The sequence below is a fragment of the Protopterus annectens genome, chromosome 5.part0, assembly GCF_019279795.1.
Source record: "Protopterus annectens isolate FY-2018-M chromosome 5.part0, PAN1.0, whole genome shotgun sequence".
Taxonomy (NCBI): domain Eukaryota; kingdom Metazoa; phylum Chordata; order Ceratodontiformes; family Protopteridae; genus Protopterus; species Protopterus annectens.
This window is the reverse complement of record NC_056735.1, coordinates 909,039,636-909,053,342: the sequence shown is the minus strand read 5'-3', so window position 1 is coordinate 909,053,342 and position 13,707 is coordinate 909,039,636. Positions and strand designations below refer to the sequence as shown.

The 13,707-nt window shown below is 36.4% G+C and overlaps 1 non-coding gene across 1 annotated transcript; it reads left to right on the top strand.

The window, feature by feature from the left end:
• The first annotated feature begins 13,224 nt into the window (after positions 1-13,224).
• TRNAR-CCU lies at positions 13,225-13,297 on the top strand. The gene has a single exon. It is a non-coding gene; the product is annotated as a tRNA-Arg (tRNA).
• Positions 13,298-13,707: the final 410 nt, after the last annotated feature.

Sequence of the window (13,707 nt, the reverse complement as noted above, 5' to 3'; positions counted from 1 at the left end):
ACTACCTCAGGGTATTCTGCTATTTGGTGAAAGAGATGCATATCACTGGTCAACGCCTCACGGGTGTTGAGGAAATATATGTGCTCACCGGCATGTGCTGACATGGCATCTAGGAACTGGTGGTGTACCCTGGATGCTAATGCCTGTGAGATCCCCATGGTATCCCCAGTTGACCTTTGGAAGGTACCAGTGGCTAGTATTCTTAAGCCTACACATACCTTGGTATCCACTGAGATAGATTCCCCTCTGTTGGTTCTGTGTGTGAGTCATGGCTGGCACAGCTCAACAATTTGCTGTAGGAGGTCCCTATCCACCCTATAGTGCTCCATTATCTCCAGCTCATGTAGCCCCTGGTAGGTTACCTTGGTTCTGTACACTCTTCTCCTTATCCTCACTGTGGGTTGGTCATCAGCATTCTCATCCTCACCACCCTCAGCCTCTTCCACATGTTGATTTATGAGAGCAAAAGCAGCCCATATCATTTTGTTGCTTTTGTTAAGTAAACTTTCCCCATTTGTGTACACCGGTGGTATAGAGTTTGTGGGAAAAAACAGAGGGAAAGGTGTTTGCATATTTTATAGTAGTGTGCTGGGCTGGGCTGGGCTGCTGTCTGTGTAATTGTCTGATTCTGATACATTTCACCTGCCAGTTATGCTAGTTCTCCTTGATTACCTTCCTACTGCTGTTTTCCCTTCCCATTGCCTTCCTGTTTAAGCCCAGAGGTGCACTGCACAAACCCAGTTCTCAGATGTGAATGGAGCTGATATTTCCTGGTTTATTTATTTATTTTTTTTGTTTAAAACCTGGTGCATGGCATGCACACCTGTTTAGGCAATGTAAATACTGCTAGGCAGTTTCAGACACAACCCCTTCCTTAGCTCTGCTAAGCTAAGGGCTAACCTGAGCCACAGAGCTCTAATAAGCTTACAGTATGCCTGACACACCCCTCTATGATGTCAGCTAACTCTTAGACTTGCACCATGGTTTCCCTGCACCTACACAGTTGGGTGCTGGCTAGCAATGAAAGGAAATCTGTGATTCAGTGTCATTCCCCTCTTTTGCATAGAACTGACTGCTAATGCCTAGTTACAAGTCTAACACTGAGCCTTCCCCCTTAGCAACCACTATTCAGTGGCCTTGTTGTCTTCTGCCTGCCATTGACTATAATGGCAAAATTGTTATTTTGCCTAAAAAGCTTTTTTCAAGGTTTTATTTTTATTTTCCCCCGATCTCGTTTGCGCGCCGATGCCCTATGGTTAAACGGCCGAAATTGGGCAAAAAAAAGTTATTTTTTTGTTAATTTGTAGCTATTTTCCATGCCAATCACCATATATTTGACCATTGGCATGCCTTCCACATTATATACACCCTTTATTTGGAGCTGTCATGGCTCCATTTTGTAGTTTGCAGAAATGTACTCGGTTACTAGCCAAATACATTTTTGCAGTTTACACTAATCCTGCACAGACGGCTGCCTGCATCCTGGATCACTAATTCACCTCATTTGCATGGTTGTCACCTACAAATGGGGTAATTAGCATACAAGAGCTGTGTCCATGCAGGAATAGTGCAGAAGCGCTCGTGCATGTCCCGAGAGGTTGTTCCTGGATCTCTCGGTAGCCATATTGCCTCCAGCAGCTCTTTCACTATTCCTGCATGCTGTTCAGAGCTTGCTGAATCCTGGGGTTGGTCTACTATGCAAATTACACTGGGTGCAATGATTTTTACATTGGAAAGACTAATTTTAGTCTAAAAGAAAGGGCTCTTGATCACATGAATGATATTCATACAAAAAACGCACTAATGCATTGGCTGAACAGGTGCAGACTTATGGCACTGAGCAAGCATTCACATTTTTGGTGTTAGAACTGCTTACAGATAGTGTAAGGGGAGGTGACTTATTAGAAATATTACTGAGAGAAAAAAGCTAAGATGGATCTTGTAGTTACAAGTGGATATTACCCCAGGGTTGAATGAACAGGTGTCATTGAAACCTGTTTTGAAATCTCGCTGCTTGAAACATTTAAGTACAGATTTAATTTTGTTTTGTGTGCACAGATGTGCCAGTAAGCATCATGGTTTATGTATTGTGGTTTGAAGTAAATGCAATGAGTTATGTATTCCATCTTGCTGGGTTTATTTTATTTAGGGGTTGATTGTTCAACAGAAGTGTAATGTACCAATAGGTAGCAATGTGAAGCACCAGCTGCTTAACACAGGTGGTGTTAATATATTTTTATATGTATTTTTATTAGAATCCAAGGAACAAATGTCTTTACAACTCTTCTAGATATTCATTGGCTTGCAGCTTTTGAATTTGTGAATATAATTAGTTGATTTGGTGTGACAATTATTCATGGTCTGAGGAAGCAGTATTTTACTGTGAAAGCTCTTACCTATTTTTATTGTAATTTACAGGTGCATGCTTTTAATTTTATTCATTTGTATTAAAGATTTTGGAACTAGCCATGGTGGTCAGAATATATACATTCTTTGCATATAAATATTGCTTCAAATAAAAAAAAACATGAACAACCTCTCCCCGTGTGGGAGCTACACTCCCACAACACCACCTGATGATTATATATTCTTACTCCAACAATGGACAATACCCAGGGAAAGGGAATATTCCCTTACTTGGGGATTGTTGCACCAAATGTGGCCAACTGAACATTGTCAACCAAACTCCCTGTCAAACCAAACCAATGGACCCTATACATGCATAAACACCCACACACACATCATATATGACCTTATATGAATTCAGTATTGCTTGTCATATCAACCAATTGGTTAATGATGGTTATAGAGCTGTAGCTTATATAAAAAGATTTATAAAATGTAGGAAATCAGAACTGATGAAGCCATTGTTTGTTAGTTACACATGATCCAAACATGAGTAAGAAATAATAATATGGAAACCTTATAAGAAAACAAGCTTGAGTAAACAGGAAAGAGTACAGCAGAAATATACCACGGGCATCCATGGATGAGAAAATATAAGTTATTATGAAATACTAAAATATCTAAACTTGTACAGTGTCCCATACAGATATTTAAAAGGAGACCTCATTCAGATATATTTGGCATTTAGAGACAATTACCTCTGGGAATGTTTGAGGTCCTCAAAATAGTAGGGAATCATCAGATAATCAATGTAGAAGATTCTGTAGGAATGAAAAGTTTACTAACTGGTTCTCTGACAGAGTAGCTAATGCATGGAATAAACTACCAAATTACATTAAAGCAAGCACTAGTTTAGGTATTTTTAAGAATAATGGGCATTTATTATGGCAACAACTGGTATGGTATATTGACAATCTAGAAGGGCAATATTGCCTGTGCTTGAAATATTTGTATGTATGTATGTATGCATAACAGAGTGAGATATGTATGAATGTTTGCCACTGACCAGACTTTAATAAGAGTCTTAGAACTTCTTATAAAGAGAGGTCTGTTTTACTCAGAAGAAACATATGTTTACTTTCACTTATTGTAATACTATGATTCTTATTAGAAATATTGCCATAAACCTTCTTTAGATTTCTGGTTTATGATATTTGTTGAAGTTTAAATAAAGTTCACATCACAATTAAGAGAAGCAGATAATTGTAATATCAAATGAAGTTTCCATGGAAGTGCATATTTAATGTTCTATAGTAATAGTTCAAAGACTAAACAGAAAAATAAATAAATAATAACAATAATAATAAAAGCAACAGTGGCCGTTAAATAGTAGATAATCTAAGACATCAAAAGCTGAAAACAGACTCCTTACAGAGATTTGTCTTATGCATTAATCTTACTACAGAAAATGCACTTGAATCCTGCAGAACATTCACAACTTTCATGATGAACTTTGAATCCACTACATAATAGTTATAGAGAGGAACAACAAGCAGTATCCAAACAGCAATCATATCTCACATGTAAACAGAGATAGATGACCTAGTTGGAGCAACCAGTTGTTATTTAAATTCTCAAGCTAATTGATATTGCTTTGTTACACTTCTCATACATATGTGTTTTACAATTAATTTAATTTTGGATTATATTCTTGATGTTAAATTGCAAGTGTTTTAAAAACATAATGAGTATGAGATGTTTTGTGACATTTTAGTTTGAATGTCAACCCATTTTTTTTCTTTATGACCACACTCACAACAATGTCATCTTAAAAAACCTGCCAAATCATGTGTATACAACAGCAAAGCATTTTGGGTTATCAAATACCACATTTCTTTAGATCAACGGTTTCTTACTTACATTATGGTTTTATTAAGAGATCATTAAATGTGCTCATTTTCAATGTAGGGTGTTCCACCTGTGATGCATAGCAGAAAAATTGTCTTACTAAGATATGACTTCCCGTTGCTGCACATGTTAGATATTATGAATATAAATATGCTGAAAGATAAATTATAGAATAAAAAGTTTGCTTGAATATATGTATAGAGTTTAGCAATGTAAAATGTGCATTCATACTATATGTATAACAGACAGGCTTCTCTTCACAGCATCAAAAAGAAAAGCATAACAAAGCAATATTGGAAAGCAAGGATTATATGATTTTCTCATGTTTGCAGAACAAATATCTATTAACAGACATCCTTTTTTATAAATTCAGCAATACGTGATGTTTTTCCAGTAGGAACAGCTTATACAGATGTTTCCTTTCAGAATGGCATCCTCACATCAGCAAAAGTGCTTACATCACAAAAGGACAATAGAAAAGTCTAAAACAGACATTATGTGACTTCCCATAGAAGGCCAGAAAAATATACTGAGGAAATAACAACCTCTTGTGTGCGTGACTAGCTCTGTATTTAGCTATTGTAGTAATTCAGTTATGTGAGAGAAGGACAGAGAGAAGGACAGAGAGAGGTATTTTGTAGAAGTCATCATTCATATCTGTAATGAAGGAAAACTTTGTAAATATATGCTACAAATCTGACAGACTACGTGTGGTTTGTTATAAAATAAGTTATCTGTAACTGTGCTTATAGCTGCAAAATATATTTCTTTATCAGTGTGCAATTTGAAAGGCTTGACAGATGGAGTCATGATGTGTCTCTGATTCAGCAGTAAACAGCACAGCAAGACTGTGTGTCTTAAGAAGACTTCAAATCCCACAGTAAGCAAGCAAGCAAGCAGAAGTAAGCAGAGAGCAGCTGAATATAAATTTTCAATGGTGACCCCGATGTGATACTTTGGATCCAAGAAGCACAATATAATTTTTCAATGGTGATCCTTTGACAACGTTCCTAGCCTGTATCCAAAAACAGGGGGAGTGAATGGGTAATGTCACTCCTGTAAAAGCACAGTAACGTTTATGTGAAGTACTTCAGATTTCTACAGTTTTCAACAGTTTGTAGCAATACAGTTTAATAGACGTCTAAATCCGGTGAGACTGCATTGCAGGAAGGTGGAGCAGTTCCATAAATTCTCCAGAAAAGGTACAAGACGAAGTTGTAAGACTGAATCTGCCAGTTTTGCTGTACCAACTTCACAAGTGACTACAGAAACTTTTCAACCATCTACAGTAAAGCAGCTTGGCCATCTGCCTGTCTGTTGACTGGTAAGAAAATTATTCTGTGTTACATACAGTATGAATGCCATAGAGGTAATAATAATAACAGAATAAATGTATATACAGCATATTAGCAAATGTAAAACCTTATTCGGGCAAGTTAATAGTAAGGCATTATGCAAATGGATTGCAATTTGATAGTAAGGCATTATGCAAATGGATTATAATATGTGACTGGTATCTGAAATAAAATCATGTGTGGTATAAAAATGTTTATTGTGTGTACAATGTCATAAAAATACAGTGCATGACATTATCCAAAGGTTAGACTGTACAGACAAAAATTGTAAAGGTAAAGAACCAAGAAAAGTTAATATGTTGACATTATATTCAAATGTTAGACAGTTATGTTCTGTCACCAGATGTAAAAGGTTTATTTCAGAGTTGCAACAACAGTCAAATCAGTTACTGATAGACACTCTAGTACATTTTGTTAGAAAGAAATGTAATAAACTTCTAAAAGACAGACACAATGAATTCAGGAAGTTTAGACAAGTTATACACACATCTTTTCAAAAGTGCATAGGAGTTTCAAATTCAGCAGAACAGCTTACTAAAGAATGTCAGAAAGACCATGCAACATCACAGGAAATTCAACTGCAGTTGCAGGATAAAGGAAATAAATTAGCTGAACTGACAAAGACTAAAAATGCCCTGCATACACAGTTAATCTGTGCAAAAGAAATATATTTTATAATATGTTTATGTTTTGAAAATGGTTAAGCATGCATGCTAGGATGGTAGGGACATGACATGCTTGTATAAAGATATACAGATACAAGACAGACACGCATGTGTGTTCTTTTCATCTAGAGTAAATTTGTTTACAATGCACAAAAGCAAAAGGCAGACAACAGCAAATATAAATAAACATATGTTATAATTGTATAGTAACACCAAACAGTTAAAGTTCTGAATTTTTAAAATAAATAAAATCACAGATGGTATTAGTCAAACAGTTTTTTATAAAATTAATGGCAGGACAGTTAAATAGTTAAATAAATAATAAAAAAAAAATACTGAAATACATGTAAGGTAATTGTAAAATGATGTCTATTTATGTTGTATAAATGCATAGTTATGCAAATCACAATCACATTAAAGGAAAAATGCTAAAAGAATTAACTATAGTTTATAGAGTATAAAATGTGAGCTCAGACCTTCCTAGACTGAATGAATAGTTACAGGAAATGCTGGAAAGATAAGAAAAACAACAAGACTGATTGCCAGATAAGTAGCTTGAGTTTTTCTAAAGCATTATTGTTATTAAAACATACTTGTTAAAATGTTTACAAGCAACACTATTTAGTAATTGTCATAAAATGCCACAATTGTGCATAGATGTCACTTATAATCTGTTTGCAAGTAAATGTTAAAAGGACAAAAAAAACCTCAGTTGCATCAAGTACAGCCAGCAAATGGGCTATAGTATATATACAGTTCAAATCAATTGTGCAGGAGGATGTAAATACATACTAGAGGTAGTAAACAGCAAAAGCTTTATAAAAAATTATCAAATCAGACAAAAGTCCATAATTTAATAAAATAAATGTATAACCATAGTGTTAGGCTGACATACATTCTATTCTCACAGCATAGGGCAGGTAAACAGTGCTGAAGTACTACAGGGGGAGGGGTACTTTCTCAGTTTTACACTGACTGTATAAGAGGGAGGGGCACTTTCTCAGTTTTACACTGACTGTATAAGCAGTACTGCACAAGGGTCTGAAATAAGCTACAGAAAAAATAAACAACAAGGGTCTGAAATAAAGCTACAGAAAAAATAAACAACAAGGGTCTAAAATAAAGCTAGAGGAAGAAATATATAATTCCTTCTTGACAATACTCTTTTATGGGGGGAAAACAGGTATTAGTGTATTAGAAATACTGGTAAACTGGATTAAACCTGACAGGATAAGATATTTTAGAAGTTGTTAATAGCTATCATAATGGTTATGATTGTATTGTTTAGTATTAAATTGTATTTATAACCTGTTAAACTGTAAAGCTATACAAGAGATAGTTTAAAAAAACAAGAGATGGCTTAAAATTGATAAAGCTATACAAGACAGAATAAAGATATGCAAAATGCATAAATGTTTCTAATAACAAGAATGGTCACTATTTTTAATATGTTTTTGACAAAACAATATTGGTATAAAAAGCATGAATATTTTTGATTGCTGAGTATGTAGTTTAAAATAACAGGACATATGCCTTCGGTGCCAGTTCCACTAGATATTTCTAAAGAGACAAACATTTTCCAAGATTTTGCTTAATATTAATGTTATTAAATTTGTAAGATTAGACTAAATGTACTTTATAGTCTTTGTATGTACAAATGAAATTAATGTCTAGTAATGAATATGTGTGAAAAAAACATATTTAAAGAAAACAATGGGTCCAGGGTACCTAGTAAATTGAACTGTATAAATAGCAAACAGTCTGTGTAAATACATACTGATCAGGATACATTGTAATAAGTTCAAAAGTAATTTGTCAAGTTGTAATATCATTGGTTTTGCCCCAGTAAAATAATTGCTTTCAAATATTTATTGTCTGAGCCCAGTTCAGTATTTTACCAAGATGTTATTGAGCAGTTCAGAGACATGAACACAATGTGATGGTTAAAATGACATTAAAACTGTATATTTTAGCAGTGTATAAATGCTTGCAGTAGCACATAGTTATTGTCTCTTATAGTTAATTCAACACTTGCAAAGAGTTAATGAAACAATTCTAAGTCATAAATTAAATTATGTGATTGCAAAATAATAAATTAATCAAGTAAATTTAAAACAGCCACAGCTCATAACTGATAAAATATTTTCACAGAATGGTCTGCAAAAGAAAAAGTTGTTAAATACATTCAGGTTTGGTAGTAATACTTTAATATCATTGTATTAACTATGTAAAATTGCATTTTGACTTGTATCAAAAAAGACTAAAGGTTTTATATAAAAATAATGTGTTTTTTATATGGAATGTTTTGAGTATGTTTCAAAACAGAGGGAATTGTTAGATATTATGAATATAAATATGCTGAAAGATAAATTATAGAATAAAAAGTTTGCTTGAATATATGTATAGAGTTTAGCAATGCAAAATGTGCATTCATACTATATGTATAACAGACAGGCTTCTCTTCACAGCATCAAAAAGAAAAGCCTAACAAAGCAATATTGGAAAGCAAGGATTATATGATTTTCTCATGTTTGCAGAACAAATATCTATTAACAGACATCCTTTTTTATAAATTCAGCAATATGTGATGTTTTTTCCAGTAGGAACAGCTTATACAGATGTTTCCTTTCAGAATGGCATCCTCACATCAGCAAAAGTGCTTACATCACAAAAGGACAATATAAAAGTCTAAAAACCGACATTATGTGACTTCCCATAGAAGGCCAGAAAAATATACTGAGGAAATAACAACCTCTTGTGTGCATGACTAGCTCTGTATTTAGCTATTGTAGTAATTCAGTTATGTGAGAGAAGGACAGAGAGAAGGACAGAGAGAGGTATTTTGTAGAAGTCATCATTCATATCTGTAATGAAGGAAAACTTTGTAAATATATGCTACAAATCTGACAGACTACGTGTGGTTTGTTATAAAATAAGTTATCTGTAACTGTGCTTATAGCTGCAAAATATATTTCTTTATCAGTGTGCAATTTGAAAGGCTTGACAGATGGAGTCATGATGTGTCTCTGATTCAGCAGTAAACAGCACAGCAAGACTGTGTGTCTTAAGAAGACTTCAAATCCCACAGTAAGCAAGCAAGCAAGCAGAAGTAAGCAGAGAGCAGCTCAATATAAATTTTCAGCACATACATTGGAGAAGTAGTTTAGATTATACACAAATGTAGATAGTGAGGCATTGTGTGTTCACTCTTTCAAGATGTCATGTCTGGAGGTTTCAACTGCTACAAAATTTTCAATGGGTAATGCATAATAACAAAATAATTGCAAAAATAATTCCCAGAATTCAATAAACTATGTGCAGGCTCCATGTGGAGCCTACACAGAATTTACATGTTTGCATGGTGGTTCGAGGTGAGTTGTAGTGGTCAATGCATATTAATTGCACATGGCATGTCTAAGTTAGGTTTCATGGCTGGCAACAGTGTTGCCGGCCATGAAACTTTGTAAGAGAATGTGGATATCAATTCTGTGTAAAGCAGAGCACCCACAGTAAGCAGATTTGTGTGGAATGCTACAATGATCACCAGTTCTTTACAGATAGCTGTCCATCTGCTAGTGCAACACATCTGCACAAAGGCCAACATAATGAGGGGACAAATAACCAGAAATAGTGACACATTTGCTATAGATGTTGCATAGAAATGTGTTAGAATGAAACTCGCTCAACCTCTTAGAGCAAGAAATATGGACAAAGTCATAAATAATGGGGGGACAAAGGCCAAATACTGAGGACAGATTTTTAATTTTGGTCTTCCAAACTTATTAAGTTAAGGAATAATAGACCATAAGTTAAGGAATAATAGACCATACAGTACCATGAACTTTCTGAAGAGTGTTCAATTCTTTGCTGGAGTGTGGGGAATGCCTTCTGTGTGGAGTTTGCATGTCCTCCCCGTGGTTGGGTGGGCGTTCGAAAGACATGCATAAATGGGAGTGCCTTCACTGAAGGTTGAACGTTGAGCTGGCACCTCGGCGTTCATCAAAATCTACTACCAATCATTAGCAGAACGGAGTTCCGCTGTGGTGACCCCTAACCGGGAAAAGCCAAAAGGCAACAGCGACATGAGGTTTGAAACTCAAACGTCTGTTATCTGTTTGTGACTTCAGTTTGCAATGATATGCCAATGATTTGCCTGAAAAACAATATGTTATTTGGAAAAGATCAAAAATATGAGATAAAAAGTGGAAAGTCTGCACAAATCAGGAGAGTTGAGAAGTATGACCTGAAATGTATGTAATATTGACACACATCACTCCTGAGATCATCTCAGTAATATGGCAGAAAGCCACAAATTTGATAAGGAAAACATCTGGACATCCTGGGAATGTCTGGACAGTTGAGAGGTATGAATGTGAAATATAAGGTCCAAGCACAGAACAGGATAGTGTACTACAGGACAGAGTATTGTGATATCTGATTTCTGATATTTTGCACTGAAGCTGTGTAAATGATCTGGAATGAGACATTGACTGCTATGTAAAATCAACACTCAGGAGAAGTGTGTGTATTGAATAGGGACACACACATGAATTGTTGGAATGAACACTGGAAAAGAGGACAGATGAAACGACCTACTGTACATCAGAGGAGGGCATATCAATGAAAAATGGTTGTAGCAGCAAACACCAATCACATATATATTTGGTACAGTAGGGACTGTACAGTGAAAATGTGTTTTATGTGACTGTCATACAAGGTGACATAACAATGGGCAGGAAGTCCTTACATGAATAATGCAGACGACTTTTGTCAGGGATCTGACATACATTTGGGGTAGGGTGCATATTGTGAAGCTGTGCAAACTGATATGCCTGAATATGAGTGCACTCTTAGCAGAGGTCTCCAGCAAGGTGGGCACAGGAAAAGGCTCATGGAAAACTTTCAAGGAACCAGCTACAATCATGGACAATATCAGAATAATACCACCTGTAATTCCATGCCTCTGACATAACATATGTGATTTACAATGAAAAGAGATGAGCCTGCACACACACACACATCCACACTCTATGAGCATAACCACGCATACTTTCCTGGCACTATAACATCTGCTGGAGGTGTTAGGAGGGACACTCCTATACCTGTATGTGAATGTATGGGCAATACAGGCTAGTTGCCTTATGTGCATGGCATATATATATATATATATATATATATATATATATATATATATATATATATATATATATGTATGTATATATATATACATGATCGAAATTGAAGAAAGCTGAAACCCATATGGCCGAGACCATATGTTAGACTTCTGCAATTTCGAACATGTAAAATTAAAACAAATACACAACAGTATCTCACTTTCCAAGTGTTAGCAGGGGCAGCCCCCCACATCCCTGTAACTTTAATATACTAACTCCGAGATTGCACTACAGTGCGGAAATGGAAATATTTCCATTCAGCACTGCATGCAGAAGTCCATTACACATGGTTGGGATTTCAAAAGTCAAACATATGGTCTCGGCCATATAGGTTTAGACTTTGTGGTATTTTGACCATGTGTAGGGGACCCGTAAATATATATATATATATATATATATATATATATATATAGAGAGAGAGAGAGAGAGAGAGAGAGAGAGAGAGAGAGAGAGATTATATGGCACAATCCACACTGTCATGAATGATATACATGCCATTAATGTTGTCAAACACCTATGTATGTAGTGTGCATAAGCAGAACAGGTATCACACATGCATCTGGTGTACTAGCTGGATCAGTGTTCCACACCATCTGACAGTTATGCATATTCCACAGAAAGAAGACTTAGGTATGGCTGGTAAGTTGTGTGACAGCTCACTCTAATGAAGGTGATATTCTTCTGTTACACATCACTGGAAGATGTGTTGCAAGGTACATGAAGAAGAGTGCATTGTACCAGTTATTGGTGTGATGAAGGCTGGGAACCATAAAGGTATTATGATCTCTGATGTGGATGTCCCTCATGTACCCGGTACTTGTGTTACATTCAAGGGAGTAGTCAGGACTTTGACCACATGCTAGTGGATGTATGACTTACCATTTACCCCAGCAGATGGGTCACATACTTATTAGTCTGATTATAGGTTGTGATGTGCACATTATACTTGAGAGGTGTGTTTATTTGCTGAGGTAACAAATCCCGCCATGTGACTTGTCAAAGCAGGTGTTGTCATGCCTGTGGTAGCAGTGTTTGTTATATGTTGCTACTGTCTGTATTACAGTAATGTCACAGTTGGAGTCAATGATTGGCCACATTCTATAGTCCTTCAGGCAGCTGTGTGGACACAGCAGGTGTATGTCATCTGTGATGTCCATCACTTAACTAATGGACAGGAAATATTCTAGCAGACATCCCTGATATACAGACCCGATTGCTGGACCTGAGCTATAGGTTGTATCACACATCTCAACATAGTGAGATGCCATGTATTTGATACACTGGTTGACCCATTTGGTGATATAACTCTCTATGGCCACATATGATAGTGTTGAGTGAATACCTCAGTGTGGATTTGTGTCAAATGGCTTGACCTGGTAGAGTTCCACAAGATGATAGTGTTGTCATCATGCATGCCCTTGATGCTTTCTCTGAGGACATCTGTCAGATGTAACAGACATGATGTAGCATTAAGAACTCACACATGTGTGTTGCTCATAACCAAGATATGACCAGTGTACATGTAGAAGAGGTCCATGATCACATGTTGATCAACCCTACAGTCCAGGAGAGTTAGGATGTGTCTATACATGCATGCATCAGGTGCCGGCTCCTCTACTCAGATGGACGCATGTTGATGTACACCCTTGTATGGGAATATAGCATCTGTGGAGGGTGTGTTGAAGCATGTATTCAACCATATCTGGAAGTTGTATGTGCTGAAGGTAAGAAACTGCATACAGCCTATAGCATGATACTGAGTACAGTGACTGTCAGGCCCCAGTGGCCTAATGGATAAGGCATTGGCCTCCTAAGCCAGGGATTTTGGGTTCGAGTCCCATCTGGGGTGATATAATCTTGCCCGACTGAAGGAACTCCAGCTCTATTCAGTTGCTTACCGTCTGCTCAGAGGTGACCTGTGCCTGACATACAAGGCCATGTCCAACCCAGAATTGATGAACATGCTTCACCTCAAAAAATTTAGATCCCTCAGAACTACAAGGGCGGGAGACTTAAACCTTTACACGGTTATTAATAGGACGTGCTGGAGGGACAGATTCATCACCCAGAGCCTCCCTATGCTGTGGAACAAAATCCCGGTACATGTGAGGCAGAGCACCTCGCTGGCTTTGTTCAAGAGAAATCTTGACCAATGGATGGGAGATCGCAGATATATCACAGGGATTATCTCAGTGTCACTGCTTGACAGAGGCACAGCAAAATAATGGACATAGTATCCTCCAAACTAAAGGGGTGGCG